Here is a 21,057-nt window from a genome sequence, read left to right as displayed (position 1 = left end):
GGAGGATTATTTGGTTTTGGGTCTTTTTCATTGTGAGTTTGGGCCTTAGTCTTGGTCCAAACTAGGTCATGAGTAAAATTGTCATTTTACCCCAAGTATGGATTGTTGGATATAGACTGGAACCCAAATGTTAATTTGGAAGTTATTTTGTATTTATAACTCGGGGATTCGTCAGACCAGCAGTCAGGGATTTTCAGTGAGATTCACCAGTCAATGTGAGTTTCCTCATTGGGTTTAGCGGGTCTAAGGCACCAATGTCGCCCCTTGTTATTTATGTCAGGACACTAGGAGTCTGTGTGACCCTTGCATGTTATTGATGGGTTTTATACAAACAATCTTATGTGTACATGCAACCCTAGCATTAGATCTATGTATTCACTATTAGATATACAACATTATGAACACATAATAAAACCCTAAAGATGATTGTTATTTTCGAAATTAACCAAGAAAGTTAGATTACATACCTCTTGTTGTTATATTGTAATAACAACTTAAATCTTCAAACCCTAAGTCTTGAAAGCAAGCACCACAAGTGTAGTGCCTCTAATGGCTCACAAACACCAAGAGCAAATGGAGAGGCTATATAGAGAGAGGGGAGAGGTATAAAAATTCATCCCTAAGAAGCCTTAGGAAGGTATGGATGAAATCATGAGCCAAAGGGGTGTTTATATAGGTGTAGAGATAGGGTTTCAGTCCTTATCCTTATCTAGTTGCTTGCCCACCAAGCAAACCATAAGATAAGCCTTGAATCCTTATCATGGTCCTTTGGACGATTTCAAGGATATCTTATCCCTTGAATTCGTCCAACCTATATCTAGGATAATCATTACCATATTTTGTAACTATCACATAATTACAATTCAGTCCCTCTAGTTTAATTAATTACACTTGATCACAAAATTAATTTCTAATTAATTATTGACCAATATTAATTAAACAATTATGATTTCTCCTTTAATATATTATTCTTATAACAAATTAATAAATCATAATAACCTCTTTCTCTATTATTTCTCCAGTCAAGTTGCTTTGGTGAAGGCAACCCAAAAGGACCATGCACAATCGGGTCAAGTATTTACCAAATATGGTTACTGGCTTAGACATTAATCCAACAGTTATATGTGTTGCTATGTATACCGGGCGAGGCCCGATTATTGTATCATATTATATTGTTTATGATCATTATATGTGTTAGTATAACTATGTGATATATATGTCTATGTGTATAGTGGCGGGGCCTGATGTCAAACATGGTCTAAGAATAACAGCTTTGTATACTGAGTGAGGCTTGAAGTCGGGCAAGGTCCGAAGCCGAGTGAGACTCGATATGGGGGGGTGGAAGGCGAGGGCCCAATATGTGATTTATTATGTATGTTATGGGGTAGTTTTGGGAATTCACTATGCTTTGTGCTTATGGTTTTCAGTTTATGTTTCACGTACTTCAAGTTCTAGGGGGAAGAGTTCGGGATGACTGCATCGCACACACGACATGGATTCAACTTTTGAGATGTTACTCTGATTCATTTGATGTTTGGTACACTTATTTTCATTTGGTTTGTATGGATAATGTTTTTGGAATATTGTTTTAATTAAATCAAAAATAAAATTTTTGGATCAAATTTTTAGGATGTTACAAGTTGGTATCAGAGCCTTAGTTTGAGGGATTCGGGCACACTCTCGGGTGTGTCTGGACGCAAACTAAGGGTTTGGTGGAATTTTCAAAAACAAAATGATTTATGAAAAGAGTTTTAATAAAAGAAGAAGGGTGTGTTTGTAACGTCCGCAAATCCGGGCTAGTCAATTTAGAGACAATAAGCATCGAAAATGAGTTTTTGATGGAAGATTATTTAGAAGGATTAATCTTTTTCCAAGTGTTATTATATGTTACAAGGGTTCCGTACATATGAAGAACGCCGAAATCCGAGTTATAACGAATAAGTTATGACCCGTCGAAGTTTTTCGGCAAAACCGGCACGGCGCCGGGAGATGTAAATAGTGAATTTATGATGGAGGAATTTTTAGCCTTAGAAATCTAAACAAAATTTGTAGTATACATTAAACCAAGAACATACAAAAAAAGAACGCCTAAATAAGACTTCGTATGAGGAACTTATGAATTTTTTAAGATTTGGCATAGCAGTGCACAACCCGAAATTGAAATTTTAAATCGAGCAGTTTTTGGCCTACGCGACCTAAATGAGAGTTGAAGATCTCATTAATAGGAACTCAACGATAAAAAGACAAACAAAAATGGAGTCCGTATGAAAGAGTTACGAATTTTCCGCGGTCATTTAACAGTATAATCTCCTCCTACTGTTAAATTTAAGATCGGTCGAGAATTAGCTGACGGAGTCAAAATGAAAGTTGTAGATCTTATTTTTACCTATGTGTGGATATACATAACATCAAAAACGGAGCTCGTATGCGAAAGTTGCAGATTTTAGAAGTCGGAAGTGTGTTATGCGAAAATGGGTGACGTGGCACAATCTTGGTCATTGCTTTCTCCACAAGTCTTGCCACCAGATGGTGACATGTGGCACCAAGTTCATCCATATTCCACCCTATAAATAGAACCTCTCCATTTGACAATCGACAAACTTTTGGTCAAAGTCAAAGTCAATTCAAGGTCAACAAACCATCTAGTCAACTCAACTAGTGCTTATATGTTAGGAAATTATTTATGTTTCCTAATGTTCAACTCTAATTCCTAATGAAAAGTAAGACTTGAAAGTCTCAAAAGTTCAAAATTTAAAACCCTAATTTAATTTAGGGAAGTAACAGCTCTACAAGGCACTATTGAGTACCCTTCGAGGATGTATAACACTCAAAATAGAATGTATCTAGGTCTAAGGACCTTGCACTACGAAGAAAAACACTAATAAAGGCTCTCGACAAAGTCTCTCCCAATCTCTCCCACTGTATCTCTCTCTCTCAAATCTCTCAAAGAATATCAAATTTATCCCAACTCTCTCCAAGAAAATGAAGTCTTTCCTCAAATCTCTCCAAGAATATCAAATCTCTCTATAATCTCCCTAAATATCTTCCTTAGTCGAAAACAACTCAAAACCGGCAGAGGAAACCCCCAAAGGACCCTCTTGGTCCGGAACCTCTTGGTCCGGAATGCCTTCTAAGGAAACCAAGAGGAGTTGCACCACGAAAGCTTCTCATCCGGACCACCTCGCAATCTCGGAACTCCTGACTCCGGACAACCTCGCCTATGGTCGCTTCGGAATGGTCAGCTAACTTCGGAACCCTTGGTCCGAACTGCTGGCTTCACTCTGGAATATCAGAAGACTTCGAAAATCCGAGATGCTTTTCAAACGATGTGTATTTTATGTTGACGCTTTTCAAACGATGTGTATTCTTAGGAAATTAGTAAGCAGGTTATGGTTTGCGGACTCAAGCTTATTTTGTTGTATTTTGGGAAATTTGCTTACTGGTGTTCCTTTTGTGTACACTTGAAAACATAAACATAATGTAAAACAGTGTAAGCTTGTTATATTTATGTATGTTGTTTGGATTTGCTATGTTTCATTTATATGCAATTGTCATGATACTACACAATGAAGTCACCCGCCTCCGGACGTTTCCGTCGTTCTGGTCTGGGGGTGTGACAGATTGGTATCAGAGCATTGTTTATAGTGAACTATTATATCTAACCTTACAAGATATACAACTATAAATATAATGTGACTAAAACACTCTGACTAAAAGTAAACATACTTTCTAGGATTATATCATAACAAGAATAGACAAGATAACTTAAAGGTTGAATACTACAATCAAACTTAGACAGTTATGTAATCATACATGGGATAAATATAACCTGATCAACTATATTTATTTGAGATATGACCAACATGTGTTTAGGAGTGGTAATAGTGTTGCAACAAGCCTAAAGCCTCTCAACTCGTTATCCAAAAGTTTTAAGAACCAAACCTAAAATAATTAAAATACTATAGGAGTATTTTGGCATCTTATCTATTTTCTCGTACTCATATATCCTCGCACAGACTTCATGGCAAGCTTTCACCTCCCTGGCGACCCATACTTTCCCAATCCGGGGAATGGGGGTTCGATTGAGGAAAACCCAGAAGAAGACCCCGAGGAACCCATGGAAGATCCCGAAGAGCTGGTAGAGTTTGAGGAGGAAGACATCAACGAAAAGATCGAGGAAGATGACGAAGAAGAGATTGAGGAGGACGATGAATCAGAATCTGAGTCTGAAGTTATCAACCGTCCCTACATGGCAAGGGTAACGTCGTATAGATGGGGCTATAATGGCCCTACACCTCCTTGGGCTGACACTATTGAGAGATGGGGTCGACGCCAGGGTCAACAACCACCATTTGGGATGAACCGAGATTACTACAACCTCCAACTTGGAGGATCAACGGATCGCGCACTCCCTATTGTGGTTAGACATATTCAGGACATCGGCGACCAGACTCAAGAGACCGCCAACCGGGTAATGCAAATGAGGGCAATTATGCAGATCACGAATGCTCGCACGCAAGACCTCGAACGAGACTTTTATCCAATGGAACGACTCGTAGAAGATCTTGCCACTGCACAAGTGGAGGTCAGAGCATACCAGGAGTGACACATAGCTTTGGAGGAGCGTGTACGGATCGCCGAACACAGGTTAGCCGAGCTCCAGGGCGCGTCTACCTCATCGTCAACACCACTCGACCCTACTCGTCGTGAATAGTACTTGCCTATTTGCCACCATATCGATCTTCCTTTGTGTATTGTCCTATGTATTACGAATGATATGACTAAGTAATCTCACTATCCATGTAGTCGTGAATCTGCTAGGTTCATTAAAAGTATTGTAAGCCTTATGAAGGCAAATTTTTCAATGTACTCAGAAGGTTATTAACAATGAAAAACGAATATGTATTACCTATTGTGTACTCTATCACTATCATTACATGTTGAATTTATACACACACTTATTCGTAAACACCCAATAATCGACAGATCATGAAACAAAATACAAGGGATACTCATTGTCCTTCTAATCTATGACAGAAAGATGCCGAGGAGACCGATCCAAAAGAACAAAAACACAGCACCACCGCCGCCGCCCCCGCTAGAGATGAACCCTGCGGCCTTTCAAGCGGCAGTATCGGCAGCAGTAACATCGATATTAGCTCACATCCAGAGTGGAAACAATGGTGGTAATGGTCAAGGGACGGGAAACTCCCATCAAGGGATGGACCAAGGGCCTATAAGGGTATGTACCTACAAGGACTTTACCAATGCAAGACCCCACACGTTCAATGGCACTGGAGGAGTTATCGCTTTAAAACAATGGATTGAGAAGGTAGAGTTGGTGTTCGAGATATGCGAATATCCGGAAGGGAGTAAAGTCAAGTTCGCAGCCTGCACCTTCATCGATCAGGCATTGTCATGGTTGAACGGTCAAATTGAGGCCATGACGCTCCCCGTTGCAAACACAATGTCCTGGGAAGAACTCAAAGAGATGTTAATCACCGAGTACTATCCCCGAGGGGAAGTACAAAAACTTGAACAAGAACTGTGGAACCTGATGGTGCAGAACTGGACATTGATGCATATATGTCAAGGTTTAACGAACTTGCGCTGTTGTGTCCTGGTATGATCACATCCTAGGGAAAGAAAGTCGAATGATTCTTATGGGGATTGACGCCTCCTATTTAGGGCAACATGATTTCCTCAATACCTGAGACCTACGATAGTGCAAAGCGCCTGGCCAAGAAACTTTATGATCACAGTGATAAGAAAACTACCAAAACAACCGAGGGAGAAAGCAAGCAAGAAGGAGGAAACAAGAAGAACTGGGGGGAACAAGCGAAAGGGACGACAGGATGCAGGGTCATCCAAGAAACCACAGACAGTAGCAATCCATTCCGCTACCGCTCCAGTTGCACCAACCCCCAACCGCCCCTGCCTCAACCACAACAACACCAGCGAAGCCATACGGGGGTTCCAATCCCAAATGTGACAAGTGTAACTATCACCACTACATGGCATGCAAGGATTTCCAATGCACCAACTGCAACCAAAAGGGCATCCTATCCGGTATTGCAAGATTCCCCCACAACAAAACAAGCAGCCCAATGACAACAATGCCGGAGCCAGCCACGCATGTTATGGATGCGGGAAAACCGGCCATTTCAAACGCAATTGCCCCAAGAACAACAATCAGAATGTAGGAAGGGTCTTAACCATGGGGCAAGGAGAAGTGGTCCAAGATCCAACAGTGGTGACTGGTACGTTTCCCCTCAACAACTCTTATGCGTGCGTTTTATTTTATAGTGGTGTCGAACGAAGCTTCGTAAGCCATAAATTCAAGCACTTATTAAATCAAACCCCACACAAATTAAACGAAACTTATACGGTCGAGATGGCCAACGGTAAAATAGAATCAACCAATGAGGTCTACGTAGGGTGCACACTAACGTTAAATAATCACTCTTTCCCAATCAATTTGATGCTTGTTAATATTAAGAGTTTTGATGTGATTGCTGGCATAGATTGGTTAAGCCCCCACCATGCTGAAATTATGTGCCACGAGAAGGCCGTTCGCCTTCACCTACCCAACAATGAAACTCTCACGGTTTACGGCGATAAACCTGGGTCAAACCTCTGACTCATTTCTTGTATCCAAGCACAAAAGTGCCTACAAAAGAAGAATTATGCCTTTCTTGCCCATGTTGTGGATAAAAAGAAGGAGGAGAAAAGCATCAATGATATCCCCGAAGTATGCGACTTTCCCGACGTATTTCCTAATGAATTACCTGAAATACCTCCCGAGCGCCAGGTCGAGTTTCGAATCGATCTTGTACTTGGAGCCACTCCAATCGCCAAATCCCCCTATCGATTAGCCCTTGCCGAGATGCAAGAGTTATCCAGTCAACTAAGTTAGCTTCTCGACAAAGGATTCATCATGCCAAGATTTTCACCTTGGGGAGCTCCAGTTCTGTTTATCAAGAAGAAAGACGGATCTTTCAGAATATGTATAGATTATCGAGAATTGAATAAGCTCACGGTCAAGAATCGATACCCACTCCCTCGAATCGATGATCTATTCGATCAACTCCAAGGATCTAGTTACTTTTCTAAAATAGATATGAGATCCGGATATCATCAGCTAAGAGTCAGAGAGGAGGATATCCCAAAGACTGCTTTTCGAACCCGTTACGGACACTTCGAGTTCGTAGTCATGCCCTTCGGTCTCACCAATGCGCCAACAGCCTTTACGGATTTGATGAATAGAGTCTGCCAGCCATTTCTTGATAACTTCGTGATTGTTTTCATCGATGATATACTTGTTTACTCTAAGAACAGGGAAGAACACAGTCAACATTTACAACAAAATTTGGGAACATTGAGAACAGAAAAGCTTTACGCAAGGTTCTCAGAATGCGAATTCTGGATTCGCAGAGTGGAATTTTTGGGTCACATAGTCAGCGAAGTAGGAATACATGTGAACCCTGCCAAGATCAAAGCTATTAAGGGTTGGACAACCCCAAGAACCCCAACCCAAATCCGATAATTCTTAGTCCTTGCTGGATATTACCGAAGATTCATCCCGAAATTCTCCAGAATCACCAAGCCCCTCAACGCTCTCACTCAGAAGAGTGTGCCTTTCTACTAGACCGAAAAACAAGAAGTTGCCTTCCAAACCTTGAAACAAGCCCTCTGCAGTGCTCCAGTGTTGTCATTGCCAGAAGGAATAAAGAACTTCGTGGTGTACTGCGATGTTTCTAACCAAGGGTTAGGTTGCGTGCTCATGCAGCGAGGAAAGGTGATAGTCTACGCCTCAAGGCAACTAAAGACCCACGAAGTAAACTACACCACCCATGACCTCGAGCTGGGAGCTGTGATCTTTGCTTTGAAAATTTGGAGGCACTACCTATACGGTACGAAGTGCACTATTTTCATAGATCACAAGAACCTCCAGCATATCCTGAATCAAAAAGAATTGAACATGAGGCAACGAAGATGGGTCGAACTGCTAAACGACTACGAGTGCGAAATCAAGTACCATCTAGGCAAAGCAAACATAGTAGCCGATGCCTTAAGTCGAAAGGAATACTCAGGTCGCCGAGTAAAAACATTGACAATGGCCATTCATTCTCATCTATCCTCGCAAATCAAAGAAGCCTAGCAGGAAGCCTTGAAACCGGGAAATGTCACCAACGAGGCATTGCGAGGAATGGACAAGAATCTAGCGGTCAAAGAAGACGGAGCCTATTACCTTATGGACCGAATTTGGACACCGGAATTCGGTGGATTCCGGGACGTGATAATGTGTCACACCCCAAAACCACGAACGGCGGAAACGTTCAGGGGTGGAGGACGTCATGTACAGTATCACAACATTGTAAAATAGTAAACAAGCAACAACATCATCAATTGCATTATAAGTAAAGTTTTAATACATATGTGTTCTTTCATTGTAATAAGACACCAAAAATATAATCAAAATAAAAGACGAGACTTGTCTGCTCCGTCTTCTCAAAACCTGGCCACCGTACCTATCTACTAATGACCTGAGAATACAAGTTATTTTGAAAGAGAGTATCAGCTTTAAAGCTGGTGAATTCATAAGTATTTAAGTGTCATTGTCTTGCTTTGATAAACTGTTATGAATGTCCTGTAAAACCTTTAAGTAAGACAGTTGATATAAGTATGAAAAACCCTAAGAAATCCCTTATTCCCTTATTTTCCTTCGATAGACTAGCACTAAAGTACTTAGTCTAACTCTTCGTTTATGTGAAAGTGTCACAAAATAAAGTAAACAGGAAAAAGTATAATCATGTAAGCATTATCCCTGGATTACCAAGACTAACACGACATCGCCGAAACGAAAGGTATAACCTAATGAACATCCGGAGATTGTCAAATTAACCCCTGTAGCAAATAGTGGTTCCAGGAATGGTTAGTCCCGTAACTGACTCTACATCGCTGTAAGCGAAATAGATAACCTGATGAACATCCGAAGATTGTCCAATTGGCCTCTGTAAGTAACAGTAGGTTCCAGGAATGGTTAGTCCCGTAACGTTCTCCTAATATAAGTAATAACAACCAAATGAACATCCGAAGATTGTTCAATTAACCTCTGTAGCGAACAGTGGTTCCAGGAATGGTTAATCCCGTAACTGACTCCCGTTGAGCTGGGATGGGCTGGATGATTTACTGAAGGTACTAATAAATCATCTTTACGAATCGAGTTTCAAGTATTCATGTAAGTATACACAGGTAGATGTATCTACGTAAAGGTATTCATGTAATGTGTTCATGTAAGCGTATTCATGTATCATGTAAGCATAGGTAAAGGTACTCATGTATCAGGTAATGTACTTGTAAAGACTCATGAATGAAATGACTCTTGTGTGATTCCGTGTAATAGGAATAATGTTTGATATCTTCTAACTATCCCTATGATAGTTAACTGAAAGGTAATTGGTTGTTCAAGAAGGTAAAGGTAATGGTTTTGCAAGATATCTAAGAGTTTTGAATAATAATTAAGAGTGACTTGATGTCATGTTAATAAACATTTCAAAACTAATACTTTTGTTATCAAGGTATTTTAAGATAGAAAACCAGTTCATGCATCACATTTTGTAGTATGTGAAATCTGTTGAATGAAAACGCAGTTATAAAATACATATAAATGATTTAATAACATGTTGTTTTCTACTTGTATTCCCTCCCATTAAAGCATTTAAAATCATTTAAAACATTGATTAGGGGTATGAACTCACCTGTAGATGGTGAATTGGATGAACTGGACGGTGTAGGATTGTTAGGTGTCAAGTGAGGACTTGTACACACACTACGATACTAATGAACATATAATCACACATATATGCACTCAATTAGACTTAAATTACTAATTGATAATGTTAAGACATCCTAGAACATAATAAACACTTTATATAAGTGTTTTAAGCCCTAAGGATTGCATATGAGCTATTGTGGGACAAGGTACTTGGGTTTAGGGTTCCTAAGGACCCCATATATGAGTTTACTCTCCATATACCATCATACATGGAGTTTACGGTTGTAAACTCTTGAGTTTATGGCCGTAAACTCCCAACCTTGGTGGTATTATGTGTTTTGAAGTTCTAAATGATCCTTAGAATTATTCCAACTTGGTGGTTCAATTCTTGGAAGGGTTTAAGTCATATAAACACCCCTTTGAGGAGTTTACAGCCCTAAGACCATTTCCCTTAGAGTTTGTGGCCGTAAACTCTTAAGGATGGGTGTTTTTGATGCTTTCAAGTCTCTTGCACGAGTGGTGTAGGTTCTAGACTTTTATTCCAAGCATATGAAGGCCTTGGACACACTTTGGTGCCCTTTAATCATGTTTACGGCCCAAGAACCATGTCATGGTCATAAACTCACTTTGAGAGGTGTTTTTGAAGTGTTTTAAGGCCCTTAATTAAATGGGAATAAGTCTATGTAAATGCCTAAGGCCTTAAGTGCCTTAAAAGCACCCTTTGTGCATGATTTTGGAGTTCACAGTCCAATATCCTCTTGGGCCGTGAACTCCCAAACTTGGGTGATTCTTTGATGTTTTCTTGTCCATAATACACTTCTATACAAGCCCAAAGTAGTATCATATCACGGGGACAGGTCTAGGCTTTGTTTCGGGTGTTTACCGCCCAAGAACACCTTGGGGAGTAAACTCCTAAATCTAGTGATTTAGCCATCTAAATCATGTTATAACCGCATAATAAAGTTTCTAACACTACTAGAAAGAGTTACTCATGTTTTGGTATAAAAAACCCGAAGATCCGTGAGAGAGAAAATGGCTTTTCTCTAGTTAGAAATGCGAATAATGAATGAATCTGGTTCCGAATTCTATTTATAGTCCTGATATTTTTGTCATAAAATATTTTATTCCCGAAATGATCTCTAATATAATAGAGTGTTGGAATAACAGTGTTGCACAAAACTATAGTGCATCCACTATCCTGATATTTCCTGAAGTGTAAACCCTATATTTCTCAAACTTATACGGAAAAGTCTGAAAGTTTACTGTGACTGATATAACTTCTATTGAAGTGTTATTGTTTATACATAATGGAAATTCCGGGTTGTCACATAATGAATGAGGTTCACAAAACGAAGTACTCGATCCATCCGGTTTCTGACAAGATGTACGTGGATATCAAGCAACATTATTGGTGGTCGAATATGAAAGCAGGAATTGCTACTTACGTTGGCAAGTGTCTCACTTGTGCTAAGGTTAAAGTGGAGTATCAGAAGCCCTCGGGCCTACTTCAGCCACCAGAAATAACCAAGTGGAAATGGAAGAGGATATAAATGGATTTTATAACCAAGTTACCAAAAATGGCAGACGGTCTGGATGCTATCTGGGTGATCGTTGACCGATTGACAACATCCACCCATTCCCTTCCAATAAAGGAGACATACAAGATGGAAAGACCAACGCGGATATACCTGAAGGAAGTGGTAAGACTTCACCGAGTCCCCATATCTATCATCTCAGATCGGGATAGTAGATTCACATCTCGTTTTTGGCAGTCGCTCTAGAAAGCATTGGGAACCCGACTAGATATGAGCACTGCCTACCACTCACATACAGATGGCCAAAGCAAACGGACAATTCAGACTCTAGAGGACATGCTCCGAGCATGGGTAATAGATTTTGGCAGCGCTTGGGATACCCACTTGTCCCTAGTTGAATATTCATACAACAACAACTAGCACACAAGCATAGGAGTCACCCCCTTCGAGGCCTTGTATGGTCGGAAGTGCAGATCGCCCCTTCGTTGGGCCGAAGTGGGTGACACCCAACTGGAAAGAGGGCGATTACCAGATAGCACTCTCACAGGACCTGAGATCATCCGAGAAACAACCGAGTAAATCACCCAAATCAGGTCCCGACTCCAAGCGTCCCGGGATAGACAGAAAAGTTACGCAGACAAAAGACGAAAGTCGTTGGAGTTCCAGGTGGGAGATCGTGTGTTACTAAAAGTCTCTCCCTGGAAAGGGACGATCCGCTTCGGGAAGCGAGGTAAGTTAAACCCGCGATACATTGGACCATTCGAGATTCTTGCCCGAATTGGTCCAGTTGCCTATAGGCTGCAGCTACCCTCCGAGCTCAGTAACGTGCATCCCGTGTTCCACGTATCCAATTTGAAGAAGTGCCTATCGGATGAAACCCTTGTGATTCATTTAGAAGAGATTGAGATAAACAAGAACCTTTTGTTCATTGAAGAACCAATCGAAATCATGGATAGAGAAGCGGGGCGTACCAAGCAAAGTCGCATCCCAATCGTAAAAATTCGTTGAAGTGCCAAACCTGGACATGAGTTCACTTGGGAACGCGAAGATCAAATGATACAAAAGTAACTCACCTATTCACGAACCCTTGAAGGCTACTTCAAAGCAAAAATTCGGGACGAAATTCCCTAAATCGGGGGATAATGTGACAACCAGCAAACTTCTTGTCAAAGTCAAAGTCAATTCAAGGTCAACAGACCATCTGGTCAACTCAACTAGTGCTTATATGTTAGGAAATTCTTTATGTTTCCTAATGTTCAACTATAATTCCTAATGAAAAGTAACACTTGAAAGCCTCAAAAGCTCAAACTTTAAAACCCCAATTTGATCTAGGGAAGTAACAACTCTACAAAGCACTATTGAGTACCCTTCGAGGGTGTATAACACTCAAAATATAATGTATCTAAGTCTAAGGACCTTGCACTACGAAGAAAAACACTAATAAAGGCTCTCGACAAAGTCTCGCCCAATCTCTCCCACTGTATCTCTCTCTCTCTCTCTCAAATCTCTTCAAGAATATCAAATTCATTCCAAATCTCTCCAAGAAAATGAAGTTTTTCCTCAAATCTCTCCAAGAGTATCAAATTTCTCTTAAATCTCCTTAAATATCTTCCTTAGTCGAAAACAGCTCAAAACCGGAAGAGGAAACCCCCAAAGGACCCTCTTGGTCCTGAACCTCTCGGTCTGGAACCTCTTGGTCCGGAACCATCTTGGTCTGGAATGCCTTCTAAGGAAACCAAGAGGAGTTGCACCACAGAAGCCTCTCATCTGAACTACCTCCTAATCTCAGAAGTCCTGACTCTGGACAACCTCGCCTATGGTCTCTTCGGAATGGTCAGCTGACTTCGGAACCCTCGGTTTGGACTGCTGGCTTCGCTCCGGAATGAATCAGAAGACTTCGGAAATCCGAGAAAGCGCTCTGGAAGTTACTGTGGACTCCGAAATTTGGAGGAGAGCTTCGGAACTCGCCCAACAGCTCCGGAATTTGTGATACAGCGTCGGAATTTGCCCTAGAGTTCCAGAATTCACTATTTAGCCCCATATTTTGGAGTATTCCGGACTTTTTCACCATTTGAAGGTATTTTGAGGTCAGGAATCACACCAAACCCATGTTTTTCTTAACTAAGACCCCTAAGACCCCTATTTTATACCAAAATCAATTATTTTAATATATTTATATAAAATAGAACCCAAGATTTTTAAGGAGATTCTAAGCAAATAAAGGGGTTTGAGTTTATGATGGGATGTCGATTCCTCATTTCCCATGTAAATCCCATATAAACACACATTATCCATAAGAAAATGAACTTTACCCACCAGTTTTCAATGCAAGTGTCAAGTCACTCCCTTATCCTCCCCTTTAGATACGTAAATCTCTTTTCTCCCTTATCCCACTTCTCCCTTCCTCATCCAGTAAACTCCTAAGAAATCTCTCAAACTCCTTCAAGACTCAAGTTTCATTCCTTCAAGGAAAAATTCCAGAATCTTTGGTAAGTGTTCATCCTCCTTGAATAGTGATTTTTCCTCACCATTCCTAAGAGTTCACTATACTTACACCTAAATTTATTCTTAGAATTTTTCTGAAGTTCAAAGAACACTTCCAAGTGCTGGAACTTGGAAACTCCTTACACTTCTTCAAATCATCCAACAAGCTAAACCAAGGTGAGCTTCATACCCCACATTTTTCCTTAGTTTTTGTTGATTTTGGGGGAGAGTACAAGTCACCTCTTGCTATAAATTCTTGAATGATTGCATGTGTATGTGTGTTTAATATGTGTGTTGAAATATTATCATCTTTTTTTTATATGTATAACTCTCTGTGAACATGAAGTCTCACAGAACCCATGAAACTAAATAATATTTTAATCATTATATGAATAATACAATTTACACAAGGGGCCTCCCAAGTTTTTGGGGGGTGTTTAACATGCATCCTTGTATCCATGCTCTTCGTATTTAGAGATAAAAGTTTTTGAAATAGACCTTGAAAGGTTGACACTAAGTCTAGAACTTCGAAATTTGAACTTGATGTTCCATAAATGACTTTTTGCAAACTATTAAGGGGTTATTTATAAAAATTAGATATAAGTAATCTCACCTAAAATATATGCAAATATAACCTTTATGAAATGAAATTTTGCATGTCATAAAGCTACTGTCATAATTTCACAGAATTCATAAGTTTTACACAAATCATAACTTGACATTTTCCCGGTAAATGGGGTCTCACTCAGTAATATATAGAGAGGGGAGCCATTTTAGCCGACATCACTAATATTGAATTGATTTGATAAATACTTAGAGCGGATCGTTTTCAATTAACGAAACGAAACGGAATATCTAGTCAACAAGTACAACTAGTATTAATTATTTGGTAGATAATGAATTTCAATGCTTTGCGTGAAACTAGTAGTATTCTAATCAGACGAAATCTTCACAGTACATATATTATATATAATAATGTACACCTTAAGTCCTATAAGAGTTATAACTAGAGTCTCCTGGAGGGATAGCGGAAGTTTGTGTATAGATCTATACGGGGTTGACACCCCGCACCTTCGCTGTTCGCTACAGCTAGACCGTCCAGTCTAGGGTGACAAATGTCTTGAACAAAACCGACGCCTTAAGAACGTCATAACAGGCACTCCGTCATATTAGTATGGTTATAACGACTCACTAGAATATATCAAAAATGTAATTATACTGATTTCATCTTCGGTTAAAAATCAACTATTAGGCACTCCGTCATATTAGTATGGTTATAACGACTCACTAGAATATATAAAAAATGTAATTATACTGATTTCATCTTCGGTTAAAAATCAACTATTCTGACTACCTCAATGAGACTTTTTTTTGCACCCGTGTTATGTTATTTCCAAAATTACTATTTTATACATCATAAAATATAGGATTTTCTGGAGAAACGATTTGTACGATTTTGGAAAACAATGAATTAAGACACAAATGCAACTATACTCGATTTGAAACAAGAATTACAACCATTTGATAAGAAAATATTGGATTTTTTGGATTTTTAAACTATCATCAAAGTTTTTATACTCAAATGCTTATGAACTTACCAACATATTTTATGTTGACGCTTTTCAAACGATGTGTATTTTGCTGTATTTTGGGAAATTTGCTTACTGATGTTCCTTTTGTGTACACTTGAAAACATAAGCATGATGTAAAACAATGTAAGCTTGTTATATTTATGTATGTTGTTTGGATTTGCTATGTTTCATTTATATGCAATTGTCATGATACTACACAATGAAGTCACCCGCCTCCGGACGTTTCCGTCGTTCTGGTCTGGGGATGTGACACTCTCGCTCTCATTTTCTTCACACCTTTCCCATTCTTTCTTCTCTCTACACTCTCTCTAATCCTCCCAAAACTCCCTTAGCACTAGAAGAAAGCCCCGAAATGCTCGATGACTCCGAGAAGAAGAGCTTTCAGCTCGGAAGTTCTGCCCCTGCAGAGCCCGACTTCTAGCCAAACCCCCGTATAGGTAAGATATGCATACATTATTTTAAATATAATTTTTATTTAAATATAGTAATGTTATTATGACCTTATAATAAATATCTGGACTATTATTATTAGTTATATAAGTGTCGTTATAATATCTTTTTAACCGTTTGCGGTATGGGGAATCTGGTTTGGAGGGTCGTTTGGGTTGTTGGATTTCAGAAGTGTTATATGTCAAAATGATCATGCCCTCCGGTGTTCCTTGTTTGGTCCCTGTCTATACATAGTGGGTTAAAAGTATTGTTTTAATGCTTATATAATAGTAATAATAGATAGACTATTAATTAGTCTCGTCGAGCATAAGACTAAACTCTAGTTCTGTCAAAGGAGTTGTTTAAAGTAAACGAAGTTTCGTCCGAGTACCGAGTCACCACCTTATCAGGTGAGTGCATGGTCCCTTTCATCTTACACATAGGTATGCAGTATTTTATATAAACTACGTCCTACGTGTTCTTATTATCTGTATACTTGTTATCTATGTTGGATGAACAATTTTATACAAGTTTTATATGATCCAAAACTGTATATGTATTTTATATCTACAAAATGTATTGGGTAAAACATTGGTAGATTAGAGGTGAGATAAATGATGAGCGATGAAAGATGAGATAAATGATAAGTGATAAAAGATGAGATGAATGATGAGTGATGATATTTGAGTGATAAAATATGGTGCGAAGCGATGAACTAAGCGATGAGCCAGAATGATGAGCCAAACGATGACCCAAGTGATGGCCCCGTCGTCTAGCAGAGTATGGAAGACAACCACGGACTATTCTAGACAGTCTAGTGGAACACTATCAGGCTCGCAACTTGTATGTGCTGTGAACGATGTGTTCGCCCGGTGTACTCTAAAAACCCATTGACAGGTATTGTGAGTGGACCCTCGAAAACAATACTATCAATTAACGAGATAAACCCTAGCGACTATGCAGACTTAGTGCCAATTCCTTAGGATACTCCTTAGGAATGAATGAACGAGGAATAGCTGAATCTTAGGTTAGATCCTTAAGAGTAAAGAAGATAATGGGATGGGTAATTGGGTTGATTGTTTGATGTTTAACATAATAATTATATTATTGTGTATTGAAAACCGTATGTACTCACCAACCTGACCCACTCAAGCTTATTTGTATCATAGTTGTCGATGTGAAGCTACTTTACATTGAGGGATTTAAAAGAGATGTTGATCACTAGTGTAAATGAATGTAAGTTCTGTTTATGCTTATGTTTCTGTATTGACGATGACATCCCAATGTTTTAAAAATGAATAAAAATACATTTATTCATAAATGTTTGATAACGCATTTATCATGTTTACCTGGGAAAAATATTTATGCAATATTTTTATTAAAAAAGGTACTCTTGAAAATGATATTGTCAATAAACGAGATAACCCTAGCAGATCTGCCCGAAGGACAATACCGACAATTGCGCCTCATAGAGAATGTCACAATTTTGGCAGCTGCGCCTAAGTGATAGAACCAGCAGCTGTGCTTAACAGTTGTGTCATTGACAACGATGGACTTCATACCTATTTCTTAGGATAATCCTTAGGAATGAATGAATGAGAAATAGTTGATTCTTAGGGTAGATCCTTAAGAGTAAAGAAGATAATGGGGATGAGTAATTGGGTTAACTGTTTGATGATTAAACATAATAATTATATTATTGTGGGTTGAAAACCCTATGTACTCACTAGGTTTCCCAACCTGACCCAATCAATTTATTTATATCACAAGTGTTGATATGAAGTCACATTATACTGAGAGATGAAGGAGATATAAATCACTAGTGAGAATGAGGTTAAGTTCTGTTTATGCTTATGTTTCTGTATTGACAATGACATCCCAAATGTTATAAAATGAATAGAAATACTTTTCTTCAGAAAATGCTTTGATAATGTATTTATAATGTTTTACTGGGAACAAATTCCGCAACATTTTTATTAAAAGGGGTACTCTTATTTTTATAAAGCATAAACAAAATCAGTCTTTTTTGACCGTGAAAATGGGGATGTCACAGTTGGTATCAGAGCATTAGTTTAAGCGAACAAGGAATATGGATTTATTTTTAGACTTAAACTTAGAATGCTAAGTGATGATCATGAGGAGTGTGTCTAATAAATTTAGGTAATACACCTGAATAGACAAAAGCGATAGCTTATTTAGGAAAATGCCTAACATGCTTTTATGTGCTAAAATGATTCATGATATGCATTATATGATCGAATCTTGGTTTGTTGCCGACCGAATCTGGAAACTTTATGTCTTTAGACTTCTAAACGTTTAATTACGGTATTAGAACTGACATGTAACTTTTCGGAGTAATAAGGAGATTTACACGTCGATCGTAAATAAAATCTTTCCTATATTAATTCTCTTCGTTTCGCACCGAACGTCTGATTTGGTGTATAGAACAAAATGGCAAGAACCCAAAGTGGAAACGTGAATGGAAATACAAATCAACCACCTCAACCACCAATGATTAAGCAAATACATATTGTAGTAGCCACTCCTGAGCCAATCACAATGGCAGGAGTACAAGTCATGATTTGGGCTATGCTGGCTAAGCAAAGAGAAGAGATGAGGAATATGTTGCACAAAAATAGGGATGAACCTAAGGTTCCCATTGTGCAACCTAAGTTGATCGCTAAAAAATCAGAGGAAGGAAATTATAGCTGCACTGTGAGTCAAGTTGGAACCCAAGGGGCAAGGAGGAATGGTCTGGAGAAGGTAAATGACAAGGATGGGCGGATGTATGAGAATTTCTTGGGTGCAAAACCACCGAGTCTCTCTGGAAGCCCAAAACCGATGGAGATTATGGAATGGATCTCCGAGATGGAGATGGTATTTGAGAGTTGTGACTGCAGTGATAAGCAAAAGATAGTCTTTGCAGTCAGACAACTAAAGACCAGAGTGTTAGGTTGGTGGAAGTTGCTTGCAAATACAATTCCACGAGGAGAAGCCATACGAATGTCATGGGAAGCATTCACAGAGCAATTAAAAATGTAGTACTACTCAGAGATAGATCTGATAGACCTAAACAACGAGTTTCAGAACCTGAAGAAAAGGAAGATGAGTGTTGATGAGTATGCCACCACATTCACTGAGAGAATGAAGCTATTACCTACTTGGTGCCTACTGAACTCTCCAAGATAGATAGGTTTGCTAACGGACTGCCCGCAAACTTTGCCCCAACGGTCAAAATGGTAACTACTTTGAAAACAGTTGTTAGAGCAGCTAAGAATATAGAGACCCAGATAAGAGAAAGGGGTCTAGAAAAAGATAAGGCAGGAGAAAATAGGAAGTTTGAAGGATCTTCAAGGCCCAACAAGGAGATTAAATTCTCAAAGTTTGGAGGAGGAGGAGGAAGAGGCGAAGCAAGATGGTGTGATAAGCGCGAGAAGAAACACTTAGGAAAATGTGGCGAAGAGGTGATATGTTTCAAGTGTGGAAAGTCTGACCATTATGTCAATGAGTGCACATTCAACAAGAAGGTGTGTTTCGGATGTAACAAATAAGGGCATATTTCTAGAGTCCGCCCAAAGAAAAACGAAGCAGCAAGGCCAAATGCACCGCCAAAGCCAAGGGCATCTCACATGATCCTCGACGAAGCAGATAAAAACGCGAGGAATCAAGGATGAGGACTTCATATCTAAAGATCGAGTTATGCAGTAGCCATAGTATCGTATGATGTAGCCTGTTAGAGGTATAGTCTAGGGTGAACTTGAACACATATGTAATCGTTTCAAGGAATAATATAAAACCTTTGTTTTGCTATCTGATGTGTTAAGTTGTTATGTGATTTTCTTATATGGCGACTTGGAAAACTGCAAGAAAATACTTGGGACGAGTATGAGTAGGTGTGAATGGTAGTAGAGGCCTATACTACCGGAAGCACAGGACTTACACTTGGATCTGGGAAAGTCACAAGGTTACCAAGAAGCTAGTAATTGATACCATTTTATTCAAGTATGTCATTACCATTGTTTCGGTAATGATTAAGAGGATTGTTGTTATTCCGACCCTAGTGGTCATACCAAATTGAGTCCGAGTAAGACGAGTATGTTACGTGGTTCCGAGAACCAAGTTCGATGTAGCACCTGATTTAAGGCGGAAGAATTAATCAAAGCGATCAGTAGAGGTATCACGACGGTTTCTCGTAGCTAGAAGTGCTACCTTTTAAGATGAGATTAGAACATGAAGAAAAGTATAGTCTGTTCTAGAAGACTCTAAGAAACCTGAGTCTAAGCATTGCAACGTACGATGATAGGTCATTAGAATATGGCACATCGTTCCATTGTAGTAATAAAAGAACTTATCTTAAGTTTGTATCCCGTGAGGATCGAGATTGTGACTTGAAGGTCATAATTTGGAGTCTAACGTGAGATAGGGAGCAAGTGCAAGATCGAGCACCGCCTGCAGTCAAGGAGTCCAAGAGTTAGACATTCATTCGAAGAAACAAGGAAGTTACGATTATTATCTACGATGAAGAGATAATGTATAGAGTCATTATACTATCTTGTTTCGTTGATGATTCCGGGACGTAATCATCCTAAGGGGGAGATAATTGTAACGCCTGCAGATCTAGGCTAGTCAATTTAGAGACAATAAGCATCGAAAATGAGTTTTTGATGGAAGATTATTTAGAAGGATTAATCTTTTTCCAAGTGTTATTATATTATACAAGGGTTCCGTACATATGAAGAACGCCGAAATCCGAGTTATAACGAATAAGTTATGACCCGTCGAAGTTTTTCGGCAAAACCGGCACGACGCGGGAGATGTAAATAGTGAATTTATGATGGAGGACTTTTTAGCCTTAAAAATCTAAACAAAATTTGTAGTATACATTAAACCAAGAACATACAAAAAAAGAACGCCTAAATAAGACTTCGTATGAGGATTTTTATGAATTTTTTAAGATTTGGCATAGCAGTGCACGACCCGAAATTGAAATTTTAAATCGAGCAGTTTTTGGCCTACGCGACCTAAACGAGAGTTGAAGATCTCATTAATAGGAACTCAACGATAAAAAGGAGAAACGAAAATGGAGTCCGTATGAAAGAGTTACGAATTTTCCGCGGTCATTTAACAGTATAATCTCCTCCTACTGTTAAATTTAAGATCGGTCGAGAATTAGCCGTAGGAGTCAAAATGAAAGTTGTAGATCTTATTTTTACCTACGCGTGGATATAAAGATCGTCAA

The sequence above is a fragment of the Lactuca saligna genome, chromosome 4 (assembly GCF_052625555.1).
Source record: "Lactuca saligna cultivar CGN05327 chromosome 4, ASM5262555v1, whole genome shotgun sequence".
In the NCBI taxonomy this organism is placed as follows: Eukaryota; Viridiplantae; Streptophyta; class Magnoliopsida; order Asterales; family Asteraceae; genus Lactuca; species Lactuca saligna.
The sequence above is the reverse complement of the archived record's forward strand: the minus strand, read 5'-3'. Positions refer to the sequence as shown.